This window comes from Pyrgilauda ruficollis, unplaced genomic scaffold (genome assembly GCF_017590135.1).
Source record: "Pyrgilauda ruficollis isolate IOZ18807 unplaced genomic scaffold, ASM1759013v1 scaffold23, whole genome shotgun sequence".
Classification (NCBI taxonomy): Eukaryota; Metazoa; Chordata; class Aves; order Passeriformes; family Passeridae; genus Pyrgilauda; species Pyrgilauda ruficollis.
In genome coordinates this window covers 11494061-11513869 of record NW_024522539.1, presented here as the reverse complement: position 1 = coordinate 11513869, position 19809 = coordinate 11494061, and the positions used below count along the sequence as shown (strand labels likewise).

At 45.9% G+C, this 19809-nt stretch overlaps 1 long non-coding RNA gene across 1 annotated transcript; it reads left to right on the top strand.

The window, feature by feature from the left end:
* Window positions 1–16206: 16206 nt before the first annotated feature.
* On the top strand, window positions 16207–19514 carry LOC121354612. The gene is made up of 3 exons (XR_005955305.1): window positions 16207–16326; window positions 16840–17084; window positions 19141–19514. It is a non-coding gene; the product is annotated as an uncharacterized LOC121354612 (long non-coding RNA).
* The last annotated feature ends 295 nt before the right edge of the window (window positions 19515–19809 follow it).

Genomic DNA, 19809 nt, shown 5'->3' with positions numbered 1-19809 from the left:
AACCCTCCCAGAGCAAGCGGGAATTCTTCCAGAGCAACGGAACAAAACAAAACAAAAAAAAAAAAAAAATTAAAAAAAAAAAAAAAAAAAAAATTAATTAAAAAAAAAAGAAAAATAACGAATACGAAGCGAAGATTTTGCTAAAGCCCTTTGCTGCCATCTTTAGTTCGCCCATTAGGAAGCAGCAGTAGTTTATGCGTTGCATCTGCATTTCAGACTAAGTGATTATTGTACCTAATTACGGTTGATTGCTGATATTTCCTCACTCTCTCTCTTAGTCAAGCGCTTCTTCTGTATTTTTGTGTGTAGCGATGACAAGTGCAGTGCGCTAGGCATTGCCCTGGGTTGGGTATGAGTATCTCCTGTACTGCGTTAAGATTTCCTTAAGTTACTTTTTTTAAGCTTTGCTACTGTTCTCACTTTATGCCGTGCAATATCATCTGCTGTGTTTGCTAAGCAAAAAAAAAAAAAAAAAAAAAAAAAAAAAAAAAAGGAAAAAAGCAAGTGATGATGTCATCATGCTTTTCAGTGTTACAATGTTTCAGCGTTACAATGTTTCAGCGTTTATGTAGTCACAAAAATGTAGTAAATAAAAGGTTGGATTTTCCAGCACTTTAAATTTAGACATTTCTTGCCTTCTTTTGTTTCTCCGTGTGCAGCCACAAGGCACCGGGCTGAGCCTGGGGGAGCAGGGGAGCCCCACGGGCAGCCCCAGCTCTCCCCTGGGAGGGACATCCCGGGCTGGGGGGAGAGGGGAGGGACACGGAAGGGCATCAAGGCTTCCTAGCACTGTCCTCTTCCCTCTATCCATGCAGCTGGGCAGCCCCCGCCCCCAGCAGGCACTCCATCCCATCCCATCCCATCCCATCCCATCCCATCCCATCCCATCCCAGTGGGCTCTGGAAAGATGAGTGCCAAGTGTCTGAGAGGCGAGTGAGGCTCATACCAGATGCATTTCTCTAATTGAGGGAAAAAACATTAAGAAAATAAGTGAAGCAAATAATCTTGGTTTCCTTTATATCATCTAAGGGTATGGATGTCACCAAACTAATTCACAGAGGTGTTTCCTTTTGTGTGATGGAGTCCACCCCAGGCCTGCAGGATCAATATTTAATTGTTTAAAGGGATATTGTATTCCTTTCCTGTCACTGTTGTTAATGCCTTTGCTCTCTGTAATCCCACGGGGTCTTTTCCTGGGGATCTGATCAGAAAGATTACCCATCACTCGGGAGTGGTGGGAGGAGAGTCCCAGCCATAAAAGATTCAGGAATGCATTGAACCATTTTCTCTCTATCTCCTAATGAAGTGATGAAGCGTGTGCCACAAAATTTAACAGGGTTTTGTGGCAAATCAGGTTGCGCTGCTGAGAGGAGGATTAAACCTTCATCGTTGTCCCATAAATCATGGCATCAGCTACATTTATTCTGATGGATGGTCCGGACTCTGCTGACAATATTTTATCTCTGGAAGCGCCTGCAGCCTGTGTCCTGATGTGCAATTTCTTTTTACTGCTAAGCTGAGAGGCACCGAGCGCATCCCTTCGGAGGCCTCCCCCCGGGCTTGGTATCTCAACACCGTGTCAGGAAACCAAAGCAGCACCAAGAACCCCTGTCCAGGGCAAGCACAAAGGCAAAGGGGATACAGGAGGCCAGAAATGTCCTCCATGCCAGCAGGAGTGCCTCTGGGATTTGTTCATCTGCAGATCATATGGCCAGGCCTGGGAAAACCCAGCTGCCTCGGTGACTGTCTCCATGGCATGGTGCTGGCCAGGGCCACAGTGCAAGGTGAGCTGTGCTCACCCTCACCTGGCAGAGAAGGGGACAATCCAAAATGCTTTTTCTAAAATAAAAAAAATCCAGAGATGCCACAAGGGTTGAAGCACATCAGGCAGATGTGGGGAATGTTTCCCAGGTTCTCTTCCCATGGGCCAGGGGACAATGGGCAGGATGTGGGCAAAGCCTGTCACAGCCACAGCAGGTCCCCTCGCTGTGACCTCCATCCACACCTCCTGTCCCTTGTTTCCTCCTCACACGAGTGACTTTGGTCACTAATCTCTGCTCAGGAGCGTGTCCCTGGGGTGCATCCATCCCATACTCACTGCCCCATGTCCTTGGGCACCCCTGGCCACCCAGCCCAGGCTGTAGGGACAGGCCAGTCACAGGCAGGGGCAGCTGGGGTGCCCAGGAGCCTGCACACTTCCCAGTTACTTCATCAAGTTAGAACTTTATTTTGGAGCACTTATGCCAGCATGCTCAGGGGAGCGAGCTGGGCTTTCACAGAAGCCCACAACCCAAACACCAAAATGAGCTTCACAGATTTTATTTTCTGAGCACTGGCAGAATGCAAGGGGAGCGGAGCAGTGCAAACCCTGGACAGGGAGAGGGGTTGCTCTTGCCTCAGTTACATTTAGACCCTTTCAGGGAGGAAGACAGCAGCAGCAGCAGCTGGACCCTGCCCTCACCCACCACGGGCAGCAGGGGTGGTGCAGCAGCTGCAGCCTATTTACATGTGGATAAGCCAGGGCAATAAAGGCTGAACTGGACCTTCTGCCCAGGTAGGGGAGCTGTGCCTGGTAAGGAGAGAGCTGGTGTGTTTGGGGGGGAATATGGGCTGCTTTGTGTCCAGGTTTAGCTCTTTAGGGGTTTGTGTTTGTGTGGGGGGGGAGGAAGCTCTGGGTCATGGCTCAGGTGCCCTGTGTGTGATGAGGCAGTGCTGCTGTCAATGTTATAAATTACCAATAAATGCTAAAAGCCTCCAGCAGGGCTGTGGAGGGGAGGTGGGTAATGAGGCAGGGGACAGAGCTGCAGGGATGAGCAGCTGCTGGGGCTGCAGCTGGGCCTGTCTCTGAGGCAGGGACACAGAGGGGTGGTGGTGCTGGGGCTGCCTGAAGATTGGGACAGGACCTGGACAAGTCCTGAGCTATTTTCTTCCTTTAGGGCACTGCTGGGGGAGAGGAGGCTGCACAGTGCCCAGCCCCCGTGCCAGGACAGGGGGACCATTATTCTCCCTGGTGACAACCCCTGTTTGGATAGAGATGGCAGTATCACACCCATGCATCTAGGAGCCAGCACAGTTATTTATGTACAGGAAAATGCCCTTTGTAAAAAAATGGTCTATTCGTCAAGCAAAACCATTTCCTGCCAAGGGAGGTGCCCAGAATTTGAGTCTCAGTAATGATTTCAGTACTAATTATCACTTAAGGTTAAAGATGATTGGGAGGGAAAATTAATCCTTGTTATTGGCTTCACTAGGAAGAAGTACTGCTATGCAAAGTATAAGCATCTAGTGGAGATGAATCCACAGTAGCTGCTAATACATAAACCAAACATTGCTCAAAAATATCAGCTGGAAGTGGTTGGCAGCAGAGAGAGTGCCAAGGAATGCCAACCCAGTCTGTGTGCTCTGCCCTGGGCACACAGTTATCCTCATATCACAGAAATGAACCCTTGGCCTGGCTGAGGGTGGCCATGCTTTTGTTTTGGTAGCCTCATGAAGAAAATACAATCCCAGACTTTACAACTGTCTCCCCAGGGCAGCATTGCTCAGCCAAGGTCTGCCTACACAGGCAGGAGGGGCTGCTAGAAAGAGCTGCTGTGCTGTGTGTGACAGGGTTAACAGTCCTCTCCCCTGGTAAGGGTGAGAAGGATTTTTTTCTCCTAGGAACAGGCTCTTGGCTGGCAGCCAGGCTACACCACTTTGTGAACCTGGTCAAAGGTTTTGTGTCTCTGGTGTCACCTGTGGCCTGGGCTCTTGGCACGCTGTTTGCTGTCCCAAAGAACAGGTACCTGAGCTTTTGTCCTGCTGGACAAGCACAGCATGGCTTGACCAGGATGCTCAGCACGTGCCTGGCACAAAGCCCTGGGTCTCAGCACAGTGTGACTCCTGCCTGCTGTGCTTGGGTGAAGGGTAGCAGAGCATCTTACTTGAGCTTTGCTTGCTGGAGGATGCTTCCAAAATCTGCCAGTGGTGTGAGAGCACTGTGAGGCACAAGGAAGACTCATAGCCATGGCAGGAGGTTGTGTGAGACCCCTGCCCTGCAGCAGTGAGGCTCCTGCAAGGGGCAGGCAGGGAGCAGGGGCCTCCTCGCTGGCAGTGTGTGCTGCCCAGGGTGACTGAGCCCCAGCAGCGGCTGTGTTCATCACAGACAGCCCTGGTGATGCAGGCACAGGGCGAGTGAATTACTCAAATTACTCGAATCTCCCCAGTGGTGCAGGGAGATTCAATCTCAGCCTGGCATTAAATCAAGTCAGTGACATAGATCAAAGGATACTGCTTTAATCACCTCGTTAGGCCACAGACATCATTAGTTACTCATTATGATGTGTTGATGCTGGCATTCTCTGTAACACAGTTATGTACACTCGCTATCAGACATTTTTCTCATCAAACGGGATGTCAATACTTTAACATCTTAATGAGTTACAGTCAATATCCATTGCAATAAAGCTCGTGTTTTCTCATGATTTCATCTACCCTTAGGGTTTTGATTAAAATGGCCGCTTTTCCCAGGTAATTGATTGAGGAATTAGGGAAATTCCATGTAGGAACGAGCACATGCTGCTATGCAGGCTCTGAAAACCTTCAGTTGTCTGTAAGTGCTTCAGACACTACAAGGGAGGTTGCAATTTTAATATGGATTTTGGATACTGTTGCTTAATTCTTCTTTCCCAATCACTTGTAAAACAGATTTAGTATCAAATAAAGTAATTAAAATATCTAAGAGTGTATTGGAAAAATGTTCCAAGCAAATCACTGGTTTGCAAAGGTCTAAGAATGAGAATAAGACCTGCTGCCAGGTGAGCAGCAGTTTGGATGAACTTGCACAGTAGGAAGGTTTTCTGATTTACTGCATTGGCAAAATATTAAATCATTTGCAGGAAGACAAAAGCAGGCAGAACAGACTGCAGTGTTATTTCAGGCTCAGGTTGAGCAGATGTAATTTTGCAGAGGTTTCCAGTTGTTCAAAGCAGGGGTGAGGCATCATCTACTTCAGCAAAGCAGATTTTTTGCCGAGTGAACTGTGAAAGTTTGCCAGTGTAGTGGGAGAGTGAAGTCCTGAAGCTTCCCCAGCCCCCTGACCACATTCTAAATCCATCTGAGAAAAATGTTCACACACCACCAACAGAAAGGAATTAAATATGAGAAGGAAGATGATGTAGCAGCCCCCAGGCTGCAGAACTGAGGCTGTGCCCCATGGCTCTCCCACCCAGATGGAGCAGACCGGACAGGCTGTGCTGCTGAGGTTGGTTCTCCCTGCTCTTCCCTTGGGCAGGCACAGAGCTCTGCCCACAGGGAGCTCTCCTGCTTGCTCACTGCAGCCCTTCCACTTGCACCCGTCTGGACAAACCCTGGCCCCAGTTAGGTATATCACTAAAATACAAATAACTTCAGAAATTCCCCTTTAAACAAACCTCCATGAAATTTGACACTTCTAATGACAGATCTAGGGCTGCAGTTTGGGACTGTAAAGCCACATTCAAACTGTCTTTTATTTTAAAAATGTTTTTTAGACAGGAAAAGACAGCAGAGGTTTCCTGGATCTAATTTAAATCCCGAATTGGACATTTTTTTACTCTTTATGGTAGTGAAAGACCATGTGGTTGCTGGATTTGTAGGAATAAGAGAAAATCTGTCATATTCTTAGCAGTCACTGGAAATAGAAAGCAAGCTGTTGTGATTTGCTTTGGAAAACAGCAGCCACTCCCAGTGCTGAGCTCACAGCCTGGGAAAGGCCGGCTCCCAGCACACCCTGGCCATGCTGGGGCTGCACGGACACCCCGGGGTGCTGGGGGTGCAGGGATACCCCGGGGTGCTGGGGGGTGAACGGACACCCCGGGATGCTGGAGGTGCATGGATACCCCAGGATGCTGGGGGTGCATGGACACCCCGGGGTGCTGGGGGGTGCACGGACACCCCGGGGTGCTGGGGGGTGCACGGACACCCCGGGGTGCTGGGGGGTGCACGGACACCCCGGGGTGCTGGGGGGTGCACGGACACCCCGGGGTGCTGGGGGGTGCACGGACACCCCGGGGTGCTGGGGGGTGCACGGACACCCCGGGGTGCTGGGGGGTGCACGGACACCCCGGGGTGCTGGGGGGTGCACGGACACCCCGGGGTGCTGGGGGGTGCACGGACACCCCGGGGTGCTGGGGGGTGCACGGACACCCCGGGGTGCTGGGGGGTGCACGGACACCCCGGGGTGCTGGGGGGTGCACGGACACCCCGGGGTGCTGGGGGGTGCACGGACACCCCGGGGTGCTGGGGGGTGCACGGACACCCCGGGGTGCTGGGGGGTGCACGGACACCCCGGGGTGCTGGGGGGTGCACGGACACCCCGGGGTGCTGGGGGGTGCACGGACACCCCGGGGTGCTGGGGGGTGCACGGACACCCCGGGGTGCTGGGGGGTGCACGGACACCCCGGGGTGCTGGGGGTGCTCTGCGGGGCTGCAGGGGCTGGGAGCAGCCCTGGGCACCTGCCCAGCACACACCTGAGCTGGGGCCAGGCACGCCTGGGAGGGGCTGGATAAAGTAAAAGCAGCGAGTTCTGTAGAAATGCTAATGCATGAGGGAATGCAGGGGGGTTAGTGTCGCCATGAAGAGCCAGCACCCCAAACCCTGGGCTCATTTTCTGGTCATCACAACCTGGGGGGTTCCTCGGGGCCTCTGCTGAGAGCCAAGGTTACATTCCCTGAGGTAAGGTTATAAATCCCAGGTTCCTGGTGATCTGTCCCCTTGTCCTGGGAGGATTACATGCAGTGTGGAGTTACCAGCAGGAGTCACTTCAGTTACCCAGTTTGTCTGGATCACTGGAGTCCCAAAGTTTGTAAACAAGATAAGAAATCCACTCAGAAAATACTCTGAATGAAAGCCCCAAGGAAAAATGTGGCTGAAAGTATTCCTTTACACAAGAAGGACAAGCCATTGTCTTTCCTTTCTGTGCAGCCCTTGCCCCTGTGCTTTTCAAGGTGCGAGGAAATTTTACATACTCATTTTGAACAGGGACATGAAGATGAAGAGGTGCAGGTAATGATGAAGGCAAAAGCAGCAAAGGCAGCAAGTGAAAGCACAAATATCCAGAGTGGATGAGAAATTAGACACTCTGGGGCCTGGTTTATGGAGTTAGGCAGAAGGAGTTGGGTCTCTGGGCCCAAGGAGCTCCCATGGCTCTGCTGGGCTGTGGATGAGGCCCTTGGCACATGGGAAATACAAAGAGCTGGGCTCCCATCTGCCCCTTGCAGCCAGGCTGCAGAAGCTGCCAAAGCCGTTGCTCAGAGAAGGCAGTGACCATGCTGGGAGACAGGACCCTGCTTGGAAGGTGCCTCCAGGGGTGTTTCCCACCCTTCCTTCCCAGTTTAACGCTCGCACTTTGCAGGGGCCAAGGGCTGCGTGGAGGGAAGGCTGCGCTGGCCAGGAGGGCAGGCAGGCAGGCTCACACAGGAGCATGGCTCACACAGGACGGGATTCACAAGTGGGAGATGCCAGGGAGGGGCTGTAACACCAGCCCAGCCCTGCCAGCCAGCTCAGGAAAAGGGCTGGCTGTACATCAGACATTTCAGCAGGCTTCTACCACAGAGTGCAGCTGGTATGAGCTGAGCTGTTCTGATGCAGATGTGGCACCTTTTGCAATGAGTTTACATCCCTAATGGTGACCAAATATTCTGTTCATAGGGGTTTCAAAGGCTGTAAAGTACAAACCCGGCTGAAGAGCAATCCCATGAGGTGCTGGGCTGACCCCAGCCCCTGATCTGTTCCCAAACCTGTCCTTCCCTGTAGCAGGCCCAGAGCAGGCCCTGGAGGTCAGAAGCCTGAGCTAGGAAATGCCAGGTCATGATGACTCGGGCCTCAGAAGCCGCTCTCTCCCACCTTTCGGACCCTGCTTATCTCCCTGTAAGCCTGTAGGTCACTTTCCCCTGACCCTTACTATTGGACAATTTTCAAATCCCCTGTAGGGTATAAAACCCCCTAATGCTGCCTGGTTTGGCAGAAGAGCTGTCACTGAGAACCTTCTTGGAAGACCCTCATAAAGAATCCTGCGGAACCTTATACAGCGCTTCTCGTCTCTCTCCCTGCATCTGCTGCTGCGGCCACAAGCAAGCTAAAGAGCTGAAATTGCAGAGCTGATAATCACTAAGAGCTGAAAAATCACTCCTGCAGCTGGGACCTGCTTGGGAGTTCGGACGCTGTTCTGAACCTCCACTGAGCTATCCTGGCCGCGGCACCCCACCGGGCACATCCCGGCTGGAAGCTGCCGTGATACTTCTCCATTGAAATCCTTTTTTGGTTGCCCAAACAAGCAACTTACCTTCAAATTTATGTGACTGCATGCTTCCGGTTTTATCAGAAGTCTCACAAAATCTATCCTTTCCCTAAAGCCTCACTGGCCAGAAGGAGAACTGTAACTTTCACTTGGGATGATGCTCTGAACAGTGAAAGTCAGAAAAAACGTTATGGTGGTAATCCTTAAAAACTTCGGAACCAGAAGGCACATTAGACATGCCAAATTCTATCAACTGCAATTCTTTTTGATTGTAAATCAGCGCAGTGATATTTGAGAGTTTATTGAATGACATTAACATTTGGGGTTAATAATAGTTTTCTCAGGTTGATGGAGGTTTCCATGAACATCTGGAGGGAGAAATTAGTGGCCAGAGCTAGGCTGACTGTGACCCATCAGTCTTTCAACTAATTTTAGTGGGCTTTGCATCAACTGGGTGTTGGCAGCTTTTTCTGTGTCACTCACTTCTGAAGGAGGCCTACCCTAGGGTAATTAGCTCATTCACCTCTAACAGAAATTATATGTTCCTTATCTCTTTAATTAGAGTGTACATAATGTTAGTAATGAAGTATTATCTATGTATTCATTTTAAAGGGTTGTTTTGGTGTCAGGCTTGCTTATATAGGGTCATTGGTATGAGGATGTGCATTAAAACCAGATTTTAAATCCCTGAAGAGTTATATAGCCCGGCATTTCCAAAGCACTTGACCTTAGAAGTACTTTAGATTGCTCCTTTCTCATGTTTCACTAATTTTTTTACATTGTGCCTCACTTGGCAAACATTAAATTGCAGGAAGTCATGTGCAATAAGGGACAGAAACAAGTTCCCTTTATTTGGCTCTTAGTGTGGTCATTGGCATGATGAGGAAGAGTGGCAGCATCTGAGATGAAGACAGAGCTGTAAACTCTGCAGCTCCACGACCCCCAGGCTCCTGCAGTTAGCCATTAGATCCTTTAGGGAAGGGAGAACAGATAGAGCATTACCTGGATGTAGGTTTGCTGCCAGTTTTTTAAGGGTTTCAGCCCAGAAGCTCCGTGGTGCTGGGTACAGAGTGCACAGGTTGCTCCCCAAGGAGATGCCACAGGCCCTCCAGGTGAGTCCCAGCCCTAAGGAGAACCAAAGGAATTGGTCCTTTCAACAGCCAAACTGGAGATGGAAAGGCACATCTGTCTGATCAGAGGTAAGGCAGGACTGAAGAGACACCAGAGAGCAGGTCTGAGACTCTACAGTCTCCTGGGATGTCGTGTCCCAGGACTCATCCAGGCTCAGGCAGCAACATCATGTAGGTGGGATTCAAATTATGTGATCTTAATTTTAAGAAAACAGCAGATTTTTAAAAAGTTCTTGTTCCAGAATGAGTGATGGGGAACCCTGGGTGTTTTCTCAGCTGCAGTCTGAATTGGCAGTGTGGTTGTAGCATTTTTCTTAGGCACTATTCCAGCAAAACACTTGAGTATGTGCTTAATTAAGTCATGTGAGAAGTTTAAGGGGCTGGAAAGCATGAAGCTAAATCCGTTGCTGGGGACTTAATATCAATGCCTCAGTTTCCCTTCTCCACCATAGAAAAGAAATATTTACTTCCCATACAGAATGCTGACAAGCTTAATTCAATCTTCCTTGTAAAGTGCCTTGAGGGCTTTAGGGAGAAGGTGCCATAAAAATCAGAATATTATTCTACACTCCCTAGCAAGACAGCACTTAGCTTTATATATTATCCTGCTGGTGATGCATCTGCCTCTGGCTGACAGCAGGATCAATTAATGTATATAAACCAAAAGAGGCTGTTTAGGAGACTTGTGGTCCATGTAATCTGCTAACACCTGATGACAAATCCAAACTTGAAAAGATGGGAAAGTCAGAGGTTTTAAGGCATTTTAGTGTAAAACCAGACAGTGGAAGACTCTGAAGACTGTGTGTCTTCAGAGCACAACAGGAAAGGGGCTGTTCCTCCAGTGATCTATTTTTCACTCCTCATTGTTTTTTTTGGCCTTTGCTACTCCCTTTTCAGTTTTTCTGATCTTTGGTAAATTAGTAAACTGTACTCTTACACTACTCTCTTATTTCAAATTTTCTTTATTAGATTGAGAAGAACCTGGACCTGACCTCAGAGGCAGCTGGAGTGAAGACAAGGGAACTGCTGCCAAGGAGAGGCCATCAAGTGAAGCCAGCACGGGAGAGGTTAGGGCAGGGTGGAGCTTTTAAAAACCCTCTAATTGTGCTTCTGCATTTAAACATGTGGAAAGTGCTGTTCAGGACAGAGTATTGCAAGCAACACACATTTTCCTTAAGGTTCACTGATTTCAGTACAGCTAACACAGGTATTTTGGATATTTTTAACCTCTGTCTTTTCATGCATTGAAATACAAGTATACTGTAATATCTGCAAAAACAGACACTCAAAGTGAGTGAAAAAGTGCTACTTCAAACTATCTCCCAGATAAAATGCAAATGATTGAAAATATGAAGCTCTTCACAGGTAATTGCTGTGAATCCTCATTTCTTGCCTTTAGTTCTGCACATTGTGTTCTGGCTAAACTTAATGTTTTTTCCTATTTTTGTCTTTTCAATGACAATACTTAAACTACCACATAGTAAACATCAAGAAACATAGCTACTCCTTTCATATTTTTATGTTTACTGTGTATTTAATTAATAAAATTATTACAATGAAAATGAGTTTTAACAAATCTCTAAAGTACGTGAAAAAGTAAAAATAGCAATTAATGAATGAGTGATTGGTTTGTTTATTTAAGTTTTTTAAATATGACCGTTGGCAACTCCTTTCTCTGTTTATGTGTTTGTGCCCTGCCTTTCCAGGATACAGCCTCTTCATGGAAATAATATTTCCTCCTCTATGTCTGCTGCATTTGGCACACAATGGAGTCTCATTACTCAACAGAGCCTCTACGTGCCATGAAAAATAAATTATTAAACTCCAGCCATTTCAGTAGGTAAATACTGCCTTTCTAACCCGTGTGCATAAAGCAGCCAGTGTTCCACACCTGGCTGTGATCTCCTCTGCGAGTTCAGCCTCCTTGAAGTCCTCTGGCATGAAACTTTAAGGTGCTGACACAGTGTGTGTCACCCCAGGGCTGTCCTGGGGCAAAGGTGGGGACAGCTGGGACAGCAGTGCCCACCACCCGCTCTGGCTGCTGGGCTGGAGACAAGGGTGGAGGAAGTTTAGAACCAAACTGTGTTTCTATGTGTATACATCTTCCAGCACCCTTTAGAGCTGTAGCTTCTACATGTGCTAGGCAGATGTTCAGTCATGCTTTCCTCTATTTCAGCAGATTGGCTTTATGATAGCTGGCATGGTGCATGGCCTGTGAGTTGCACACAAATACCCGAGGATGAAATGCTGTTTGGCTTCCACCAACAGAGAGAAGAAATGCACACCTGCCCCCCTGAGACTCTCCAGCTGCGCAGTTCTGAGGGCAGTGCTGCACTCGCAATTCCTAGCAACTGTGGGTGAGAGCAGAGTTTGGGGCCCCAGTGGGGCCCACCACTGTCTGATCACTGCTGATCAGTTTTACTATTGTGTCTAGATTCAGCAGCTTCTTCTCATCTGTAATTTACTGTGTTTTCCCCTGAAAATATATCTTCCCTCACCCTGGGGAAGTGTGAGAAAATCTCTGGGTTTTCTCTTCAACACATGCTGTAGCTTCTACCCTGAGTAATTTTGATGTTTGAGTAACGATGCAAAGAAAGGACAACCCCTCAGTTTGGATGTAATTTCTAAACCCCTCCATCAGAAATTTCAAACGACAGCCGATGGAGGGACAGGGCATGTCAATCCCATCATGTGGCTCTGCCTTGTGTAAGAAGTGCAGGCTTAATCGCTGCTAATGCCCTACAAGCATTGTCCAGACAGGGTTATACAAGCACCTGGAGCTGCTGCCAGGTGACGCTTTGGGTGCCCCTGTGAGGCTGCAGGAGTGTGTTAGCAGCAGGGGAGGTCCCACAGTGCCAGCTGAGCCGGGTGGCAGTCGGTGTGGCACAGTGGGGACAGTGCTGGTGGCACTCCCCAGGGGCCTTGGCAGCACCCTCTGTGCCCGGGCTGCCATGCATGGCTGAACATGCTTTGGCAAGGACGGCTGCCACCTGCTCCTCTGCAATGAGGACCTGGCTTCCAGCATTTTAAACATAAGGGATAGCAAAACAGTCATGAAGATTCATTGCTATAGTGACCAGAGTCATAGAGGATGAAGAGAAAAGCAGCTTCACATGATTTATGTTAGAAAGGTACCTGCTGTAAGTTAGAACAGTCCTAAAGATGCTGTGATCTATAGCAGCCTCCTAAGGCAAACCAGAATCCCCTTTTCATAAGCAGTACATCCGTTTATGTAGAGAGGGGAAAATATTACAAGTCTTACGATGTTCTTTCCTGCCAAGGAAAAATCTGAAGTGCTAAATGTGCAGAGTGACTTGGTGAATCAAAGCTGGGCAATGGCTTTAAATGTGCCACGTGTTCCTTGCTGGAGCTATGCTACTGACAGCTGATGGCAGTTTGCTACTGGCTGTGGACAGTGGAAAAAGCAGCCTCAATGACAGCAAAGGAAGGGGAGTAAAACCCTCCCCTTCCTTAAAACGGGATTGAGGAAATGGACCCTTAGCATGGTGGGTTGTGACTAGGGCCCTGCTTTTGAAACGTGATCCGTGTGTGCAAATCCCACACAGACCAGATGCCAAAACCACAGTGATTCTTTGACATTTCAGTTGAGAAAGAGAACAAATGTGCTCTGTACTCATCTTTTCTTTTTTGAAACAAAACCAATTAAATTAACTTTGAAACAAGGGCTTTGATTACTATCTCTCTGGCGTCATCTTTACGTTGATGCAATTCTGTAGACTGGTGGCATCACTGCTGATTTGCACTGGTGTAAGAACAATCAGGCTCTGTGTTTTCCAGGCAGTGAAGCTGCTTATGTTTTGTGTAAAGAAAGAAACTCAGTCAAACAACTTTAAGGGGAAATAAATTAACCAAGAAATTCAGGAGCCAAAAGCAATATGAGCACAGATAAAGCTACAATATTCCAACTGTATTGCTGGTTTAAAAAACATACCCAGCCTAATTAAGGAAGTATTGACTTCACTACAAATGTGTATGCTGATCTCTCTCGGTTTTGAGTTTTAATCGACATCCAAAGGTGAGCAATTTAATAAGTTTCTGCAATTTTATTTATTTTAGTATATGTGTTCTACTTTACTGGCTTTCTTTGAGATCGTTGAACAAATGTAAGCTTCCCTTCCCCTTCAAATAATGCTATGCAACATGAGAACAAATCAACGGTAAGGATTAAAATTATAATTGACCTGGTGTCAAGTAGGAGACAAAGTTCTACCCAGCATAGCCTGTGTGAAGAGGAGTTGACCTTTGTGTATGACCAAGGATTTCAGTATTGGTGACAGAGATTTATATACATATCTATATATTTATTTATTTTCACCCAGTGAAGCACAATCAGGTCTTTCAGTATTCAGCTTTAATGTTCATTTTTTTGCTATAGTTGCTATTATGCTCTCACTTCGAGGATGTCAAACTCCTGAAAAGAGCAATTTTTTTGCTTCAGGTACAGTAAAGCTAACAAACACTCTGCTTGGGGTGAAAGACAGAGGCTTTGTGTGTATTGAGGAAATTTGGTATATGAAGGGAGTGGAGCTGGGCCCAGACTGATATAACTTGCCACAGTATTCTTCACTATACTTCTTCACTATACTTCACTGTACTTCCTCACTATACTATACTACAGGACAGCAGCTGATGAGTGGAGTTTTATGGAATATTTTAATGTTAAAAAAATGAAGAAAAAACAACCCACAAAAATGTGAAGCACTTAAACCTGAATCTGGGTATATTTCATATTTCTGTATTGAAAAAAACCCCAGTCCTGATGACTATGTGCAGCACATTCTGTTCAGTGCCATTTCCATTCAGTCTTTACTATTAACACATGGTATATGCCACTAAATGGCCATGAATATAGTAGATAGACTATGGCTAATAACAACGTGATTAAAATTTTTAGAAGGTGGCCATGGCAGTTTTCCATTGCTCTGACATTTGCCTAATAAGCCCCAACTCACTGACTGCTTTAGTAAATGATACATGGCTTCTCTTGTAAACCTGGCATGGGGTTACATTAAATATTGCCTTGAATTTAACAACGTGCTACTTTCCTGCCCTACTCTCATAAGTCTAGTAGGACTTGTGGCCTTAATTTAGCTTGGGTGGAACTATAGGTTGGACTTGTTGTTCCAGCAAGGTAATTGCTTCTCTGCATAAATGAATTATCCTTTTCATTACAGTGCCCATGGAAAGTTGTGTGTCATTTCAACATATCAGTGTAGCCGTGGCAATCCTTTAACATGTTGTGCACGTGCTCACTGTGTCATTTTTGTCCCCAGTGCCACAGCTTTGCTGCAGGGTGAGATGCATGACAAGCTGGCCCTTTGGAAGGCTGCTGGCTCTGCCTCACTGCTGGCCTCCCCTACAAAATGGGTACTAATGTGACAGAGGATGAGCCCTGCCTGAAAATAGCAATCCAAGGCCTTCCTGACAGGCTGACTGGGATGGCAGCTCTGCAGAGAGCCGTGGAAACTCAGTAAGCAACACTTTGGTACAAGCTCTGGTAGCAGGGGAGGCACATGAGGGCAAGGGCTGAGGCTGAGTCCTGCTGTGAATGAGGGAGCTGCCTGAGGGGCAGGAGCTGGCTGGGACGTGCCACCAAACTGCTGCAGTGCACAGCCATGACCCTGCTGCTGCAGCAGGAGAGGGAAAGTAAACAGGGCTGGCAGAGGCACCAGAAGCTGAACTTTGTGAACTCCTACCAGATGGAGTTACACCAGCAATTAATTTGGTGCAATTACTTCCACACGTTGGAAATTATTGCAAGATAGATCAACTCATTAACAATAGGAAAACAGCATTGCAAAACTCCAATCACCTCCTTCCAAGTGTTATGCACTCACTTTCCACTGAAATTAATGAAAATAATGCAAATGGGGTGCCTGGATTCCTGGATCACTGCACTGAGTAATTGGGGTACAGCTCTTGGATGTACCTGCTCAGAAGTAAACACAGTGATGAGAGGAGAGAGATGACCTAGACTGAAAACAGTTCTTGTGCTTCCATTTTCCCCAAACCTACTGCTGGCAATAGCTTGCTATTTCTCTTGGCAAACATACATCTCCAGCTTCTGGTCCGGGCCTACTGTTGCTACAAAAACTTCAACCTTAATATGGAAATCTATATGTTTTCTGATTAATATTTCCATCAAGCTTAGTCCTGGGTAAACATTGTGTAACATTAGCATTCATCAGTGGACTTGCACAATCCCCTTGAAAAAACATTGAAAAAATATTTCAGAAACCTGCTTTCAGCCTAGAATTAATATTACAGCCACAGAAAAGATCTTCTATGTAAAAGAGAATGATTTTCCCCTCTTTCAGAGATTGATGAATGATTCACAAGTCAATAATTTACTTTTCAGTGCATTATTGCCTGATTAGTCAAGTGCTGATGCAATTAAACTTAATGATCTTACTGAGTAGGTGTCTGCTTAGATTGGCATTTAAAAAGAACAGGTCATTAGTATTTTTGTAAAACAGAACCTTTCTTTGTTTTTACCAACCTATTTCTGTATTTCCATTGCTACCAGTCACCACTTCAGATGGGACTGTACTGTTCTCATTTGGAGCTGGTATCTAATTACACATCACAGATCAGCTGCTAAAGAAGCATGCAAAGCTCATGAAGTATCAGTTCAGGAGTTGCTCCAAATAGAGAAGAGATTATGCAAGTTACTTTTCCCAAGGTGAATGACAGACATGCAGGAAGGGCTCGGTTTCTGTTGGCAGGAAGGACTGACTGACTGCTAGACCTCAGCCTCTGGAAGCTGGCAGAAGAGGAGATTCCATCCCGAGAGGTGCTAAGCTGCTGCTGCTGCTGCCAGGAGAGCAAAGAAGGCACAGGGCATCCCATGTGACATGGGAAACTTGAGGAGCAGCACAGGACACGGACCAGGTTGTTTCCAACAAAAGGAATCTTCTGTATGTAAACAAAGTTTAGTAGCAAAGTGTTGAGTCCAGGAAATCATTTCTGGTGAGGAGAATAAGCTTTCCTTCTGAGAGGAGTGCAATTATTTCTCTATTGTTTTCCCAGTTCCTCCACAATTTAGTCTTGGCTGTGTCTCCAGTGAGAAAGTACTACTTGGAACTTAAAGGAATTTGAGAGAACACACAGAGGAAAACAAAAAATACGAGATGTCATTTTACATTTGATTTCAAAAAGTGAATTTAGCAGGCAAAAACCTGTTAATAGCTATATGTTTTTGCTTTGAAAGGGACAATTAGTAATGAAAGTAAGCAATGGAGGGCTTTGGTAGGAACTGCATGGAAAGGAAAATCCCTGTAAGTTAGAAAACAACAGGCTGTAACAGTAGAGCACCTGTTGGTTTATGCTTTCTATGTTTGTTCACTCTTCCAAATATTTAACACTGTGACCACAATTTCTGTATTTCTAAGAAAGAAAACTAAAATATTGCTGTTCCTACTCCATCACAGATCCTGATTTTCCAGACATGGGATAGGCTTCCTGTAGAAGTACCTCCAGTGTTTTAATTGATGCATGTTCACCAGGGAGAGCTGATGCAACAAGAGGACAATCAAGCCCATGGTTCAACAGTTTCAGAAATAAGTATCTAAAATTAGGTGCCTAATTCCATAATTAGGAACTTGAGAAGAGGTGGACTGGTTTTTAAAAGTACTACAGGAGTGACAAATTCTGCTGAAGTAAATTTGAGCTGGAGGTGAGTTTTCCTTTAAAGATCATACTGTTTTATTTAAATGCCTGGTATTGTTACAGGCATATTGGACATCCTGGGTTGAAGGTTTGAACTTCCCTTCCTAAAGTATAACTCTATCAGCCTGTATCCAGAGCACAGAGCTCTCATCATGTGGTACTCTAGAACATGAGTATATTCCATCCTGACAGACATTATTGTGTGAGTGTGTCTGGGGACTCAAAACAAGAAGATTAGAAAAATACACTTTCCTCTCTTAGATCCTGAGGCAAGCCACAAATGTAACAGAGGCCTAAAGGGTGTTCCAAAGGCTGCTGGGGAGTAGCTGTGTGGAGGAACTTCTGCAAGGGTTGGGGATGAATACAGAACAAAACCTCCTCTGCAGCACCCACCAACAAGGTCCTTCTGCCTCCCAGACCAGTGTGGAATAAATCAAGGTGGGGAGCTCTGAAAGCACTGCCTAATGACACTCGTGGATCTTGGCATGACATAATGAGCCAGGTTACCTGAAAGCTGTAAGGATGGGAAATGCAGTGTGGCTGTTTCTAATGTATTTTTAAATCTTATTGGGTTGATGCTATTAAAAAACTTAAATCGCTGTCAAATCAAGATCATTTAGGCTAAAATATTTACTCCTAAGTGCTGAAGCCAACAGCGTAGCACAAAGGTAGGCAGACACAAAGAGGACAATTGTCTCAGTCTGTCCTTGCTATTGGGCTTATAGGTATCTTGAGAAAGAATAATAACAAACTCTCTTCCATTCAACTAGATCTCCTTATCTGTATAAGATAAGGGTTTATAATTACGTTTCAGTAACAGCTTGTAGGAATCTATTAGTTGTTGTGAATTCATAAATTCCTATAAGTACATAACTCATTTCTTTGCACCAGTTACTACTGGTGACAATTAAATGATAGTTGGTTCTTCGTAGTGGTTTCTTTAGCATATTTCAAATTTGTTGCCTTGCATACTGTACCTTCCAGTCTATTCCTGATTGTCTTCCTCCTTTTGCAATATTCTCCCAGCTGCAGTGCCATTATACCACATAGGTGGCAGCCATGTCAAAAGCAGTTGTGCCACATCATTTAACAGGCAGTAATTGTGTCCAGGAATCACAGGAATCTTGATCTGCTGCATCAGACATCACTTCTTTGACAGCTAAAGCTGAAAAGACACTTGGGATGGAACCTAAAATACACTCTGTTTCAGGTTGCAGGGACAGCGCCAACAGCCTACAGTGCTGAAGAAAACACAGCCATATATTTATCTTGGTTTTCTGGTTTCTTTTTAAACTTAATTTCTATATGAACAAGACTCATGAGACATCACTGTGTCATGCTGCCCCAAGTGAGGATATTTTAAAATCCAATGGCTCATTTGAGACAAGTTTCACACGTAGTTACTGCTCACAAGAGAAATAAAGGCCTGGCACATTTCAGGAAAAGGCGATAGGGTGGTCCTGTTAAGGTTTCCACCAGGAAAGGGGCGGCCACCAAAATTCATGCACTGTTTGTGCCAGAGCCACTTTGTCCACACAGAGGACAAAGCTCTCACCTGTTCAGACAGTGAGGTTAAGCTACCATGAGACAGAAATGGATAAGAAACCTGGTTTGTCCCTGCTTGTGCTCCCAGAAGTATGTGTTGGTCTAGACTTGGCAGTGGGAGGGCTAAAGTTCTGTTTGTGTTTCTAAGCTAATCCTGCTTTTGTGTGATGTGTAATGCAACCATGTGCTTTTTGGATATTTAAGTTGATGTTAAGCTTCTGAGGTCAGAGATTCATTTCAGTACTGTCATTGCTCTCATTAGATTTCCAAGTGTGTGTAAGCAAATTCCCGTGGTGGAAGCCCCTTATCCCATATTTTCTCTGTGTATTCATGCAGTATTTATAATTTTTTTGTGACTGGGAGAAAAATTATGAGTTCAAGGACATTTTTAGCTATTTTACCCAAACTAAGTCCACAAATTTGTTTGGGACTTTTATCATTATTTTGCTTTTATTATTATATGTGGAATATTGTATAATTAGATCTCTAGAATAATTTTCTGTTCTGCTTTTTTTCAGATCAGTTATGTGTCTATGTGGTCAAAAGGGAAAAGTCCTTCATCTGAAGTGAAGCAGGACCTGAAGGATGTATCTCAGACATTCCCATGGCTCTCAGGGTCCAGGAATGCACTGACTCAGGAGTGGAAGCTGAACCTGAAATCTCCCACATGGTCACATAGAGCAGCACTGCACACCAGATGTGGCTTTCTCTTGTCATATGCCTAAAACTTTTTTAATGATAAGTGGTTTTCAGGCTGGCAATTAATTTCCCTTGGCTTGAACTCCTAAGAACTAAAAGGTAATGGGAAGCTACCTGGCTCATTAATTAAAATGGAAAAAGTATTTTGAGATAGCATTTTCCTGGAAGTGGGGTCCATTTGTGTCTGATGAGCTGTTTTATAAAAAGTACCAAAGTGAGATTAAAATTTTTAAAACTATTAAAAAATACTATGTGAAGCTTAATGGCTAAATAGCTACAATTGTAATTAAATAGTAGAAAGGCAGATTTGGTTTTGGCTGTAAAACCAATACTAGAACAAGGTACAAACTAATTTGCAGTGTCCTACAGCAACAATTAGTGTCCTAAAGGATGTGACTTTTCATTAGGATGACTAGGAGGATCTGACAGGTGGCTGAATCATGCCCACTGTAGTCACACTGAACTTCATCTACATGCACCCACAGTAT